Source organism: Lutra lutra, chromosome 13 (assembly GCF_902655055.1).
Source record: "Lutra lutra chromosome 13, mLutLut1.2, whole genome shotgun sequence".
NCBI lineage: Eukaryota > Metazoa > Chordata > Mammalia > Carnivora > Mustelidae > Lutra > Lutra lutra.
The window spans coordinates 81,559,014-81,574,554 of NC_062290.1; the positions used below are offsets into that span (position 1 = coordinate 81,559,014).

The 15,541-nt window shown below is 49.3% G+C and overlaps 1 long non-coding RNA gene across 1 annotated transcript; it reads right to left on the reverse strand.

The window, feature by feature from the left end:
- Positions 1-3: 3 nt before the first annotated feature.
- On the reverse strand, positions 4-10,563 carry LOC125083622 (uncharacterized). The gene is made up of 3 exons (XR_007122324.1): positions 10,473-10,563; positions 1,799-1,881; positions 4-168 (listed from the first exon to the last, which is right to left on the reverse strand). It is a non-coding gene; the product is annotated as an uncharacterized LOC125083622 (long non-coding RNA).
- Between the last annotated feature and the right edge of the window lie 4,978 nt (positions 10,564-15,541).

Consider the following 15,541-nt stretch of genomic DNA (forward strand, 5'->3'; position numbering starts at 1 on the left):
GTACCATTCAGGAGACTGTGGGTCTTGAGATCAAGGGGTCAGGGGCTGGGCTTCTTCAGACGCCTCTCTCCTTGGTTTAGAGATGGTCGTCTTCTCCCTGTGACTTCACATGGTCTTTCCCGTGTGGGTGCCTGTGTCCTAAGCTCCTCTTCTTTGAGAACACAAAGCCTGTGAATACCCAACTTTTACATCAACATGGATGGGACTGGAGGAGATTATGCTAAGGGAAATAAGTCAAACAGAAAAAGTCGATTATCACATGGTTTCACTTATTCGTGGAACGTAAGGAATAGAATGAAAGACATTAAAAGAAGGAAGGGAAAAATGAAGCGGGGGGGAATCGGAGGAGGAGATGAACCATGAGAGACTGTGGACTCTAGGACTCAAACAAAGGGTTTTGGGGCGGGGGGCGGGGGTAGGGGAATGGGTTAGTCTGGTGATGGGTATTAAGGAGGGCAAGGATTGCATGCAGTAATGGGTATTATATGCAAACAATAAATCATGGAACAAAAACTAATGATGTACTGTATGGTGACTAACATAACATCATTTTTTTTAAGTTATGAGTACTATGGACTTAAAAGCATTAAAAAAAATTTTTTTAATCCTATTGGATTAGGATTAGCCCACCCTAAGGACCTCAGTTTAACTTAATGACCTCTGCAAAGACGCCACCACCAAATGCGGTCACAGTCTGAGGGGCTGGGCGTTAGGACACCAGCACATGAATTTTGAGGGGTACATTTCATCGCCTAACAGTCATGCATTGCATGATCACTTTTTTTTTTTAAAGATTTTATTTATTTATTTGACAGAGAGAGAGAGAGAAATCACAAGTAGGCAGAGAGGCAGGCAGAGAGAGGGGGAAGCAGGCTCACTGCTGAGCAGAGAGCCCGATGCGGGGCTCGATCCCAGGACCCTGAGACCATGACCTGAGCCGAAGGCAGAGGCTTAACCCACTGAGCCACCCAGGCGCCCGCATGATCACTTTTATATGCAATATGCAGAGTAGACAAATCCATACAGACAGAAAGAGATGAGTGGTTGCCAGGGCTCCTGGGAGGGAGAATGGGGCATGATTAGTTCATGGGTACAAGGTTTGCTTTCGGGAAGATGAAGATATTTTGAAAGTAGAGAGAGGTGGTATTTGGGTCTATGTAGCAAGTGAATGTACCACAAGGCACGGCATCCTATGCTTGAAATGGTTAATTGTATGCTCTGTGAATTTCACCTCAATTTTATTTTAAGCTTAAAAAGAAGGCAACAAACATAGGCTTCCCTCAAGATGCCTGCCCCCCTCTCTTCCCTCCCAGCCACGCTTTGTGATTTCTGCCTCTCTTTGCCCAGGGGAGAGCAGGACTGGGGGCTGATGGGGCCCTGCATTTCCCTAAGTGTGATATAAGATTAAATCAAATTTGCCGAAGGAAGAAGAGAATGGCCCCCATTTGGGGAGAATGTAAATGAACCAATGCTCCAAGCAAAATATCAATCCAAAGAACCCACCGCCACGTGTCTGAGACAGGCCAGGTGTGACGTTTACTCCTCTGTTCTGGGCCTCATGCCAGCGCTTTGCTATAGAATCTTAGCAAATGCCATTGGCTGGGAGCGACTTCCCAGACTGGGTGTGAGGATGTGGTGTTAGAACAAAAGAGTAGCTAAACTGGGGGACAGTGACAGGCTGTATTAATGCCTCCCTGGGGCTGAGACCTGGGACCCACCTCTTCTAGGGAGCCCCTGGGACTCCCCAGGTCTCTAGGTCACCCCTGGGTTCCCTCCACCCCAGAACTTCCCATGGTACCTTGCAGATGTCTCCCACTGGGAACTGGGAGGTCAGGGACAGTGTGGCATCCTAGCCCGAATGCCCATTACCAGGCGTAGTGTCTGAAACAAAAGAGCAGCTCAGTTAAAGCTGGAGACAAGAGAGAGGGGACGAGAGACAAGGGAAGTCATGCCATATAGAGCCACAGTACAGCTCAAAACAACTTATCTCATCTTGGGATCTGATCACCTCTGGCCTCACTTTCACCAGAGAGAGCTGTTTCCAGACAACCAAAGAAAAACTGCTCCAGAAATACTGTAAGTTCAAACAAGCACAGGTTTTGAAGACTCTACACTGTACAAGTTTTGTCCTTGCTCTGTCTCTGTCAAGTCCAAGTCCAGACCAGAGGCACCAATAGCACCAACAGCATCATCCACCATCTCAGAAACTGAAGAGCTTTTGCCTAAACCCCTGGGCACGATGATGATGTCACTGCATTCTGGTCTCCTGGGCAACCCCCATCACTCAAGCTACAGATTTCTCCGTTATCTGAAAGCATCCCATTCCTGCGAAAGCTCCCTCCACCTCAATGTCATAAAGAGAAGTAACAATTACCAGCAACTTACGGGGAAAAAAAAAAAAGCATGCATTCACAGACCCCAAAAATCACCTCTTGCAGGCTTTTCTGATACCAGAGGACACATCTTGCAGACAGAAGCGCAAGGTACATGACAGTAAAGCAAATGCTCGCAGATGCAGCTCAGAGTCCTAGTGGCAAATGTGGAGATAATGTGACTTAGGTGGAGACCTAAATCACTTCCACTCCCAGCCACTCACTAGCTTTGAGATATAGCGGAACACACCCGTCGTGTTGTACAGTTTCCAAATCTGGGCTTGCACCCACCCTTAAGTTGTATGTCTAAATACCAGTTATTATCCAGACACGTAATCATTCACATGCTGTGTGCTTTCCCATTGGGATGTACCAAATTCGCACGAGACTGAAGGTCTCCTCCTCACTGGAATGAAGAGAAATCTCTTTAAGGTCAGCTACTTTTGTTTGCTGTGTACGAGCTCGAATGCTTTTCAATGGTGACCCTGTGCTTTCTTTCAGCGGTGGCTTTGCAGACAGTTGAATTTGTGAAAGGATGGGGCTGCGCCTGTGCTGTGTGAACACACTCTCAACTTTAGATTGCTTGCACTAAAATTTTTGATGCCTATTACTTTTGAATTTTTGTGCTTTTATGTTGGAGTAAAAAAAAGAAATCTGGGAATGGGCCAAAAATATCTAGGAATTACTTGGTCTTTGGAGATACCTAAACGTAATGTGAAAATGGAATTGGATCTGAAATGTGCTATAATCCCGTTGTACTTTGATCTTTTATGGCTGGTGCATGGGGAGCCCAGCTCAAAGATGGCGTGGCAGCTCCGTAGCCCAGGAACGTCGCTCCTCCTGGGTGGGAGTTTGTTGGCTTTCACGTCTTAGGCCACTCTTTGTGAATAACTTCGGTAAAATTGGGAACATAGAACCTGCACTTGAAAAGTTATGTACCAGAGGGCTGTAAGAAATCGGAGGATGAGGGATAACAGGGTTAACAATGGAAGGGGGGGCACCTGGGTGTCTCAGTCAATTGAGCATCTGCCATCATGCCTCAGGTCATGATCTCAGGGTCCTGGGATGGAGCCCCACGTCGTTGGGCTCCCTGCTGAGCAGGGATCCTGCTTCTTTGTCTCCCTCTGCCTCGCCTTCATGCTCTATCTCTCTCTAGTGCTCTCTCTGTGTCTCTCAAATAAATAAAAAAAATCTTTAAAATAAAAAATAAAAAAACAATGGAAGGGGAAAGGAAACAGACCAAAGAGGAAACCCCCAGCTTGTACTTTGCAAGTGGAAATGTAAAATGGTGTCACCGCTGTGGAGCAGAGAGTTACCATGTGAGCCAGGTGTCCTGGTCCTGGGAGTCTAGCCAAAGGAACTTGGGAAAAAGACTCAGCCCCTGACATTCCAATGTTGACTGCAGCATTATCACAAGAGCCAAAAGGTGCAAATAACCCAAGCATCCATCAACAGATGAATGGATAAATAAAATGTAGTCTATTCATACAAAGGATTACTGTGCAGCCATAAACAGTACAAATATTATATGATTCCATTTATGTGAAATGCCTAGAATACGCCTATTCATAGGGACAGAAAGGAGATTAGAAGTTACCAGGGAGGGACGCCTGAGTGGCTCAGTCAGTGAAGCTTCTGCCTTCAGCTCAGGTCATGATCCCCGGGGTCCTGAGTTCAAGCCCCGCATCACGCTCCCTGCTCAGTGAGGAGCCTGCTTCTCCCTTTCCCTCTGCCTGCTGCTCCCCCTGCTTGTGCTCTCTCTCTCTCTCTCTCTCAAATAAATAAAATCTTAAAAATAAAATAAAAAGTTACCAGGGAAAGAGGAAAGGGGAGCTACTGCTTGCCAGTACAGAGTTCCTGTTTGGGGTTAAAAAAAAAAAAAAAAAGTTTGGAAACAGAGCAGTGATGTTGCACAACATGGTGAATGTAATTAATGTCATTGAATTGATTATACACTAAACAATGGTTAAATGGCAATTTCTATGTTATTTTCCCACAATTTTTATGTCTATTTTCCCACAATTTTTTTTTAACTTAGGAACAGAGGAAGAGCAAAATTGAGGAAACCCAAATAGGTACCTGTGGGGCTGAGCTGGCAGGAAAGTGGGGTGGGCAGTGGTTCTTGATTTACTTCACTGTTAAACTGCTCATGCGTTTGCAACATGTTCATAGTGTATAAACAATATTAGTGACTCTAGAGGATCTGTGTCTGTCCCATTACACCATTAAAGACTTTTTCTTCCAACTCTCTAAAAAAAAGTGTTACGTGGGGTTCTACTGGGAACCTCTGAGTTCCCAGCAAAAGATTTTTTTAAAGACTGTATTTGTTTGTTTGTTTGGAAGAGAGAAAGAGCACGAGCCAGTGCGGTGGGGGGGGGGGGGGCAGGTGCAGAGGGAGAAGGAGAGAGAAGGAATTTCAACCAGACTCCACACTGAGCACAGAGCCCAACTGGGTGGCTCAGTCTCATTACCTTGAGATCATGACCTGAGCAGAAACCAAGAGTCACGCTCCCAACCGACTGAGCCACCGAGGTGCCACCCCCCACCACCACAGCAAAGGATTTTGGACAGAACTTTCAGCCTCAGTGCATGTCGGTGGGCAGCCCGTGATTGTCATCTTTCTCAGGCATGTGGAGATTCTGCCTGTGATGTTGAAGGGGCACATGCCACACGTGAACTTCAACGTGAGGGCAATTTGTACTCATCCCCCCACCTCGAAGTGAAGCATTGGTGAAGCCACGCAGGAAAAGAATGCTGTGTCCTGGAAGAACAGAAAGTAGGATTAGAAGAGCCAAAGCAGGTGGGTTCTCCTCCCTCCCAGGATACAGACCCTCTTTCATGGTTTTGGTTGGAACTTTACTCTTGATCTTCGGAAGGCAGTGAAATGAAATAGAAACAAAGGAGTTTGTCAGCTCCCAGGTAGCCAAGTGGTGAGAAAGTTTAAATTCAGAGGACATGACAGGATAGTTAAAAATACACAGAGACCTGGCAACACCCAGAACAATGAGATAACAAAGTAGGTCAGGGCCGTTAGCGGTGGTCAGAGGATGTGGCTTGGCGCCCGGCAAAGAGGGAGCCCACACTGGGTACTGGAATAGTTAATACTGTCTGTTGTTTAACATACAGAATTATGTATTTCAGAGCGTTGTCACTCATCCGTAGCAAATAGCAAAGTAATAAGGAAAGAAGAAAGGAGGAGAAATAGGGAGAGGAAAGGAGGGAGGGAGGAAGAGACGGAGGAAGGGAAGGAGGGAGGGAAGGGAGGAAAGAGAGGGGGGAGGGTAGGGAGGGAGAGAGGAAGGAGGAAAGGGAGGGGAGAAAGGAAGATGCTAGATGAGGAAACTCACAAATGAATTCCTTTCAATAGGGAGATAAAAATATAAAGCAACACTTGGGGAAGGTGGGGGAGTATTGTCAGTGAAGTACTGATCAGAGAGAATCTGTGGTTTAGGGGATGGAAAGGATCAGAGTAGCTAAGAGCGAGCCAGAACAGTACCTGGTAAATTCCAGAAAAATGCAGAGCAACCAGTCCCTGATGTAGCAGAGAGGGGAAACAAGGAGGCAGAACAGACAGACAGGGGGAGAGTTACATATTTTTTTTAATCTCAAGAGGAGAGCTCCCCTTGGGAAAGACAAAATCTCCATCAAAGCCACCTGCCAATATGCCATTCCAGGTGCCTTGAAAGCAGAAAGGCCACTTTATGCTAATGACGTGATAATAAAGGAAAAGACATATAGAAGGGAAGAAACAGTGCACGTGTGGTGTGTGAACTTCCTTCTGCCTCTAACAAATTACCACAAACTTAGTGGCTTAGAACAGCACAGGATTATTTCTTATCTTACAGTTCTGGATGTCAGCAGTCCAAAATGGGTGTCCCTGGGCTAAAATCAAACCATCTGCAGGACAGCTTTTCTCCTGAATGTTCTAGGGGAGAACCCACATCCTTGCCTTTCCTGGAAGCTGGAAGCTGAAAGTCCTGGGCTCACAGCCCCTTCCTCCACCTGCAGAGCTCACAACCCAGCACTGGGAATGCCCGTCTCTCCTCCTGACCATGGCTTCTCTTATGTCTCCTTCTTGCACTTGTAAAGACCCTGTGCCTATAATGGGGCCATCAGAGAAACCTCCCTCTTTAAAGGTCATCTGAATACCAGCGTCAATTCCATGGGCGACCTGAACTTCTCTTTGCCATGTAGTGTAACATTGTCCCAGGTCAGGACAAAAACGTGTCTTTGAGGGAGCCATGACTCGGCTTCCCACAGGGTGGAACCACCATGATTTAGTGAACACCATCCCAAGAAAAGGTCTGAAAAGAAGTCTGGGCTGGGCTTTGCCACAGATGGAAGCTGGTATTTAGGGAAAGACTGTATCTTGCAGTCACTTTGAACCTCCAGCCCAAGGAGAGGGACCTTCCAAGTCTTGGCCCCCTGTGTCTCTCCCTAGCTCTAGTCAGACTCTGTGTTGAGGAATCAATCACGCAGCCCCATATCCCAGCTACCTCGCCAGGCTGATTCATCAGCTTCACTGCCCGGAAGCAAATCCCAAATTCTCCTCAGCCAAGACTGGAGAAAGGCAGATGTCTGTTCATCATCCTGGAGCTCCTTTTAGGAAAGAAGTGGGGGAGCCTCCTGTGTAGATCATTCCCCTGTCCTTCCCCTCTCCCTGGCAGGTTGGACCCATCCAGACAAGTCCACAGTAGGCTTCATTCTTAGATCCATTCTGCAGGTGAAAAACTAAGGCCTGGAGACGTTAAATGGCTTGTCGATGGTTTGTCCTGACTAGTAAACATGGAACTGGGATTCAGCTCCAGATCCAACTGACCCCCAAAGTTCAGTCGCCCATTCAACGAGCTTGAGTATGCCATTATTTGGATTGTAGGTACACAGATACAAGACCAGGATCTATCTCCAATGTATTCAATTTAAAGGATACACTGACAAAGAAAATATATTATATATAGAAGAATATATATGATATATTGATATCACATATATAATGGAATATTATTCAGCCATAAAGAAGAATGAAATCTTGCCATTTACAATAATATGGATGGATCTAGAAAGTATAATGCTAAGCAAAATTAGTCAGTCCGAGAAAGACAAATACCACATGACTTCACTCATATGTGTGATTTAAGAAACAAAACAAAAAGAGAGACACACCAAAAAAATAGACTCTTCATAGAGTGGGTGCCCAGGTCATGAGCACTGAACCCTGTACAGAATTGTTGAGTCCCTATATCATTCATCTGGAACTACTATAACACTGTATGGTAACTACACTGGCATTGATCTTTTTTTTTTAAAGGACACACTGACATTTATTCTGTTAGACATAACAGCATCGGGGTTTGCACCAGAAAGCCAGAGAGGCTATGGTAGCTCCCAGGAATGACAAGTCACCCTGTCCTGTTGGCCAGGGGATGGTTTCTGTAGAAATGGATAGCTAAGCCGAGTCACGAGACTCAGGGAAGATTCATCCGGGCGAAGATGTCATCAATAGGAGACCTTACGGGCAGCTGCATCTCTGCTCTAGGTCTTACTCCAGGTCCCAGAGCAGCCTCTATCTACCTGAGTTATTGTCAGTCATAACAGCAGAGAAGATCACACAAACCACGTGCTGGTTCTGGAAGTTTCTTCCTTGAAGTCACACACGTCACTTTACCTCCATTTATTGGCTCGAGAAAGCCACGTGGCCAGAGCCGGCAGAAATGGGGAAGACCAACAAGGGGTGATCCTTAGATGTGAGTAAAATCTAATCCATCATACACAGAGGCAAACTCATAGCCTGCATTTCACATACCCGCCCAATCACAGAGGACTTGATCTTTCTCTCCCCGAGGCAAGAAGTCATCAAAGGCAGGGAAAATTTGGGTCCACAACACTGTGTCAGATGGATCAGTTCCTGACTGTGGGAGTAGGCATCCTCCCAAGGTTTTCCTAATAGATGAATAATAAACATTCCACTGAAATCTTTAAACGGATAGAGGAGTTTAATTACAAGAATTTAATTTTTCAGAAGCAAAAGCTGCCTTTATACAATTACAGTGAGACAACTTTTAATTAACTTTGGAAACTTTCTTTTGCTTGGAAAATCTAATTAAAAATACTTAGGGAACTATTAACATAACACAAGATTCAGGAGGGGGGGCAGAAATAATATTGAGAAGGCATGGGAAAGAGACACGGAAGAGATGTCACTGAGAGTCCGTGTCACCTAATTTCCCTGAGCATTCAGTGTTTCCTGGCCCTCCCCAAGCTCTGGGGACATGGGGGAGGGATTTTGCCATCAGTGGTTTTGTGGGATTCCTCTCTGCAATGGAGTCCAGCAAGACTTCTCTCTTTCCTTCTTGTGCTTTTGGGGCTTCCTCACCTCTGATGTCTGGGATACAGAGGAAGGGGCAAGTGGCTACGGTGTCCCTGGGAGGGGGCAACCAGGGTGACGTTGTTGACTTTGCAACCTGTCTACCCCTGATGTGCACCCAGGGAGATTTCAACCACAGCGGGTCTCCGAGAGCAGTCCCCGATCCCACAGCACCAACATCAGCAGGAAGCTGGTTAGACAGAGAATCTTCCAGACCCTCAGGCCCCTCTTGAGAGCCACTGGATCTGAATGGGCACTGGCACATGATGTCCAGGTGGGACATGTACACGCATCGAAGTCTGAGAAGCACTGAACTTGGCCATGGAGATCTCCAAAGGTAAGGTGCCAACAGTCTGCTTGGGTCTGATGTTCATGACATCAGTTTGGGGAGCACGGACATTATCTACAGAACCCCAAGTTCGAGTCAGGAAGTCTGACCTCCACTTGCTCTGTGAGGCGCCCCTCAACCATCCTGGCTTGTTTCCTCACTGTGACTTGAGGAAAGCAGTGCCCACCCTTGCAGGTTGGCCAAGAACGTGGGTGGGCAGCGCTGAACCAGGGACAGCTGCCTCAAGTCCCAGAGTTCTTTGCCAATGACGTCATCAGGCGAGGCTGGTCCCACTGAAAATCAAAGAGCCCCTTGGGGGTGAGCTGACCGAGAGTCCAACCCGGTCTGCCACCAACTCACCAAAGACCTGGGGCGAATCAGACCACTGCTCTGGTCTCCGTTTCTCGACATTCTCAGCAACCGAGCAGAGAGTCACAAGATGTGCGGGCTCAGCTGAGATCTAAGGTCATCTCAGAGGCTCTCGAGGGCTCTGGCGTGTGTCATTTAAATAGAGCTTCCTTGTAGGCGGACCCCAGCTCCCCCAGGTGAACGCAGACTGAGGCAGAGGGATTTCTGGCAAGGGCGGGCCCCCTGGAGGCTTGCAGAGGGAAGGGATGGGACCTCTGCGTGTTACAGAAATGTGGCTTTCTCAGTTAGTCCCCTCTGCGACCCTAAAGTCAAAACCAAAAAGAAAACAAACAAATGAAACTGATTCTCAAGTGGCTCTGCCTCCCCCGGCCCACCCGGCCTTGCACCCGCCCACCAGGGGCTCCGAAGACAACCAGTTGACCCAGATTCCTGAACCCAATGGCCTCTGTCAGGTTGTGCAAGGCGGAGCCGTAGGGAGGAACTTTAATGTTACACTGACCCCCTGTGGAAGTCAGAGGTGGCTGACAGGGCTCCCACCTCCAGCAACCCCCCACGCACCCCCCCATCCACCCCGCAGGACTCCCGAGGACCTTCTTAAGTGCCCTCAAGGAGGGCCATCCACCAGCTGCCTCTTCTGAGGCAGAGGCCACTGGCAAACCTGATTGCATTGGGGGAACCCACCAAGGTCAGACAGAGGACAACAGAAGGGGGCAAACCCTCTGCTCCAGCCTGAGGCCCCCCTGCCAGCCTCCAACCACCAGCTCTGGCCTGGATCTTTCTACAGTCTTTTCAGTAGCCTCCCTGCCCCCAGATTCACCCTCCTCCGGGCTGGGGTACATCCCTCAGTCTGGCTTTCAGAGGACCCCGTGATCTAGCACAACCTGCCTCAGTGAGGCCAGGAGCATAGAACAACTCCCACACCCACAGTTTCCCTTTGCTCAGGCTGTTCCCCTCACCTGGAACCCCCACCCCCACCCCGCCGGCCTCCTCAGAGTCTTGCCCAGGACTCGGAAGAACAGCAGAAATGCTCCCTCCTCACCACGCCTTCCCTCCTGGGCTGGCACCCGCTCCTGTCTCGACCCAGACAAGTGGTGGGTCACGCGCCCTCTTTCTGCCTCTATTTTCTCAAATATCACACCGCGGTATCACATCACACACTACTCCAGCCAGTGCGGCTTGCAGGAGAGGCATGGGGTGTGATGACATCACAGAGGCCGTGGAAATCGTTAGGTCTGTGACTCAGTCACGTTACACCCTGGCGGTTTCTGCCACACTGTGTCTTGCGTCATAGAGAGGTTTTGTGTCGCACTCTGACCCAGAATGATGGAGCCTGGCCAATGAAACCAGCGAGTGGCAGAGTCGGGCCCGGAATCCTGAGGTCCCACTCTGTGCTGAATGCCAAAGACACCAAGAGGCCCTCAAAGAGCCCCTGGTTGGTGGTGGGGCCAGCCAGGAAGATTACGGTTCAGGCTGATGAGGGCTGGTTCAGAGGCGCCACATAGCAGGGCCCTTGACCCAGCCCTGAAGGTCAGGGAAGGCTTCCTGAAGGAGGTCACATCTGAACTGAAACCTGAAGGGCCGATGTGTGCTGGCCAGACGGTGCACGCCGGTTGGCAGGGAAGTGCCACGGGTGTGGGCGATGACCCCCAAGGGGAAGGGACCACAAGAAGCCAGTGTGGCCAGCACAGAGATTGGGAGGGAAGGCGGCAAGGCTGGAGGAGCCACATCAGGCAAATATTGCAAATCTGAGCTTGGTGGAAAGGCTCTGCCAGCGTTTAGCAAGAACGTGGCATGGTCCGATTGTCAGCTGAAAACCACTCCTGTAACTTCAAGATTGGGGATGGGGAGGAGGCAGAGAGTGTCAGGCAGTCCCTCCAGCAGACGCTGCCCCTTTCTTTGGACTCTGCCCAGCAAAAGAAAGCGCCAGGTAAACTGCAAGCCCAAGGGTTTATAAAACTGAAGGGACCACAGAAATAGACTCCCAGAGCCCACAAGGGCCTTAGATCCATGTCACCACTGCCAGACCGAACCCCCAGCACGGGACTCGCGGCTTCCTCTTTCCACTTGGTCTTACCCAGTGTCTGCCCAGGGTCCACAGGTGCCAGAGTGAACCATCTCCCAGGGAGAAGCGAAGATCTCGCAGTATCAGTGACCCGGTCTCCATGAGCCTGATTTGGATCCCAAAAGGCCAGAAGGGCATTTTCTAGGCCAAGGTCCTGGGAAGGTGGCAGTTGTGAGAGCCCAGAGCCCAGAACGGAGAGAGCAAACTGCTTGCCGCGCTTCTGCTCCATTTTGCCTGGTTACTCTCCAGGTGAGAGTCGCTGGCGGGAAATGCCAAGGAGAAGGAAGACTAAAACCCAGCAGGGTGAGGACCCAAGCCAAAGGCCATGGCACCTGCCAGGGGGCAGCCCCTGATAGGACAGGCACTTGTTGCGGGGAGGAATGGGGCATCTTAGGGCTTCCCTGCTTCCTTCAAACACCTCACTCCTGAGGGTTTTCTCTCCATTTGTGAATTTCGGGGGGGGTGGTGCAGGGAGGGTGTGCAGAGTGGACACAGGATTTTACACACGTACGTTCAAGACTCTGCATGTCTGTGTTGGACTGTTCTGTGTGTTTGCCTGGAAGTGTTCCGTGGGCGATTTGCTTGTTTCTTTATGGGTACACTTCATCTCAGCATTCAAACGTGTGGGGTCCCATTTGCCCCTTTGTGGGTGTTTGTGTAGGAACCCACACATGCGTGCAGCTAGGTGTGAGTTCAGTTAGGCGTCTGTTACCCACAGCCTGGGCACCAAGTAAATTTCTGAAAATGTCGATCTGACCCCCAACATCCTCCTCTCACCTTGATTTCTATAATGGCCCACCTGTCTGTCCATGTGTAGATCGGGAACAGGAAGGGCACCATTGGGGGGGGGGGGGGGTCTCACGATCTGGCATCTGATACCATGGGTGCAAGTTCCAGTCTACCTTTCACTAGCTGGTGAGCTCAGGCCAATGAACTAACTCAGCTATCAAGTGCAGAGGATAGTCAGGTCCACGACCTGGATTAAATGGTGTGTGTGCTGTGCATGGTCAGGGCTGCACGGTCAGCCCTCATTCTGTGCCCCGAGCATGCCAGGTCCTTGCCAGCCAGGCCTTCTCCCATCTATCCCCAGCCACTCACCAGATATGCCACTAGCCCCTGTGTGTCATACACTCCGTGAGTCACAGACACACTGCCCTCCACACGCCAGGCAGTAGGTGATGCCAAAGGGGAGCAGACCATACCCAGGCCGTGTGGGAGGAGCATGGGAGCATAGCGGAGGGCTGGGGAATCAGGGAAGGCTTCCTGGAGGAGGCAGCATCTAAGCCATAACCCGAAAGATAAGAAGGCATTGGCTGGGTGTAGGGAGGAAGAAGAGACAGCCAAGCAGAGGGCACAGCGTAGGAAGATGAGAAAGAGGCATCAGAAAGACACAGGAAGACCCCGGAGTGTCGGCTGTGACATCAGCACTGCCCTCAGCCCCTTCCACACCTACCAACACATTCCTTCTCACCGCAACGAGGAAGGGCTGTCGTCCCCACTTTCCAAATGAAGAAGCTGAGGCCCAGAGACGTTAACTAACTTGTCCGAGGTCACACAACTGTAAGGCTGCAGAGGGAGGGGAGAAGAGCCAGACCAGCCTCGAGAAGCAGATGCAGGGCCCACCAGGTGTAGGGTCCCGAGCGCTCTGGCTTCGGAACAGCAAGACCAGTAAGACTCTCCTGGTCTGCTCACTCAGCTGGATGAGCTCGGGCCCCTGGTATCCCCTCGGCTGCCTGGGCTGTAGAATGAGCAGGATGATAGCCTCAGGCTAATGTCTCATAAGGAGGAGCTAGAGAAGGAATGCCTGACTGGGGGCCTGTGCCCAGGAGGGCTCCTTTCTCCTCTCCCTCCCCTGCAGGGCAGTGTGCTGAGCCCCCACAGCTCACACTGCAAACATTAGGAGCTGCCAGTGGAGAGCAGCACCGCTGCCTCACTTCCTTTCATCCCTGCCCCTCGTAGGCTCATTTCTCAGCCTACGCAAGGCAGGACACGGTGCCCAGCATTTAGGAGTCTTGCCCTTGCATGTACTGAGAGGATGTCCTGGAGAGTGTTGTTCGTCCCAGCAGGGAGCTGTATCTCCCTGAGACTCAGGAGGATGGGCTCTGTCAGCCTCTCTCAGAAATAGTTATGGCTTCTCTAGGCAACAGCAAACAAGCTGTAGATGCTGCTTTCCCTCTTTGCTTTGGCTGCTGGGGAGCTCAGAGCCAAACGTAAGTTTGATCATCCAGCCCTATCAGTTTCCTAGTGCTCACTGAGAGGGAGCAACGGAGGCCCTTTCCACAAATGTGGACAACTTCCCAGCATATATGAGGGGCTCAAACATTCTCTTAGGTGTTTGTTTGGCATGCCGTAAGGAATTTGTTCACTCCTAGCTTCAACTTCTTTACTCTTTTCCCCCCCAAAATAAAAATACACACGTCCCACTGGAAATTCCACCCCTCAGAGATAATGCTCATGTGTCCATTTTGGTGACCATCCTTCCAGACAGGCATGAAACAAAAGTATAATTTTTATAAAAATAGCATCATATAATTGACTCCTATATGTCACTGATACTTTTCACATCAACGGATGAAAGTCCACAGGGATGCGCTGTGTGCCCTAATATGGATTACCCCGATTTCTTTAGCCAAATCCTTGTTTCTATGCATTGAAGCTCTTTCTCATTTCGACAATTATAAAACAGGCAGCCTTGACCATGCTGGTTCCTCATTTCTCCCATTTGTGTGATCTTTCTCTAACAAAAACCTCCCAGAAAATGTGTCTTACTTTTGTTTTTAACCTGTCCATATTCTCCGAGTTGTGTAACTGGTAAATCGTTTTGGGAGCTAGAAAAGAGGGGAAAAAAAGATATTTATAAAATGAAATAAATGATGGTATATTACCCATTTGGCAAAATAATGGAGTATTATTCAACCGTAACAAGGGGTGAAGCACGGATATGTGGATGAGCCTGAGAAACCTGCTAAGTGCAAGAGGCCAGGCACCAGGGGCACCTGGGTGGCTCAGTGGATTAAGTCTCTGCCTTCGGCTCAGGTCATGATCTCAAGTCCTGGGATCGAGCCCTACATCCCTCTCTCTCTGCCTACTTATGATCTCTCTCTCTGTCAAATAAGTAAATAAAATCTTTAAAAAAAAAAAAAAAAAAGCAGCCAGGCACCAAAGGGCTCAGTTTTTATGATTCCATTTGTATGAAATGCCCACAACGTGCAAAGCTAGAGAGACAGAAAGTAGATAAGCGGCTGCCTCAGCCTGGGAGATATGGGCTGGGTTGGGGCGGTTGGAAAGTGAGAGGTAAAGGGTAACGGGTTTGCTTCTGAAAAATGAAAATGTTCGAAAATGAATGGTGGGAGGGTCGCACGACTTTGTGAATAACATTCAACCGAAGTGACTTGCAATGCCGTTGAATGGTGCACTTTCAATGGGGGGGTTGTGGGGTATATATCTCAGTAAAGCTGTCCCCAAAATAATAAAATATAACAAAATGAAACAAAATAAAATAAAATAAAATAAAATAAAATAAAATAAAATAAAATAAATAAAATAAACACAGTGAACAGATCCCAGGAGCCTGAGAGGAGACAGGAGGTCTGTAGGAGAGCAGGGAGCAATGGTTGACATCGTGGGGCTCCTTGCCTGGAGTAGAAACCAGGAGGCAGTGTCTCGCCTCCACCTCACTCTGGGAGATGGTGGCAAAAGGCTCCTCTGAGGTTTGGGGACACACAGGAGATGTTCTCAGACCTGCAGGGCCTCCCGCCAGACTGGCAGGCATCCCCAGCCCGACCTCCCCAAGCAGCTGGCTCCCACCAGCTAGGAAGGTCAGGAACACAGGTGGAGTCTCCTCGGGGCTCACGTCCTTTATGTGGTGGCTCGAAGCTCTCCGATTACAACCACTTTTTAATCGTTTGCCAAGCAAACCTATTCCCTTGAAATTTGCTAATAAAAGCCAAGAAGCAGCAAACTGAAAAGAAGAAGAGAGAAAGAGCCCTCAGAGTCCCGGTGGCTGGGAAGGGCGGAGGGCGGGAGGAGGAAGCGGCCCCTTGGGG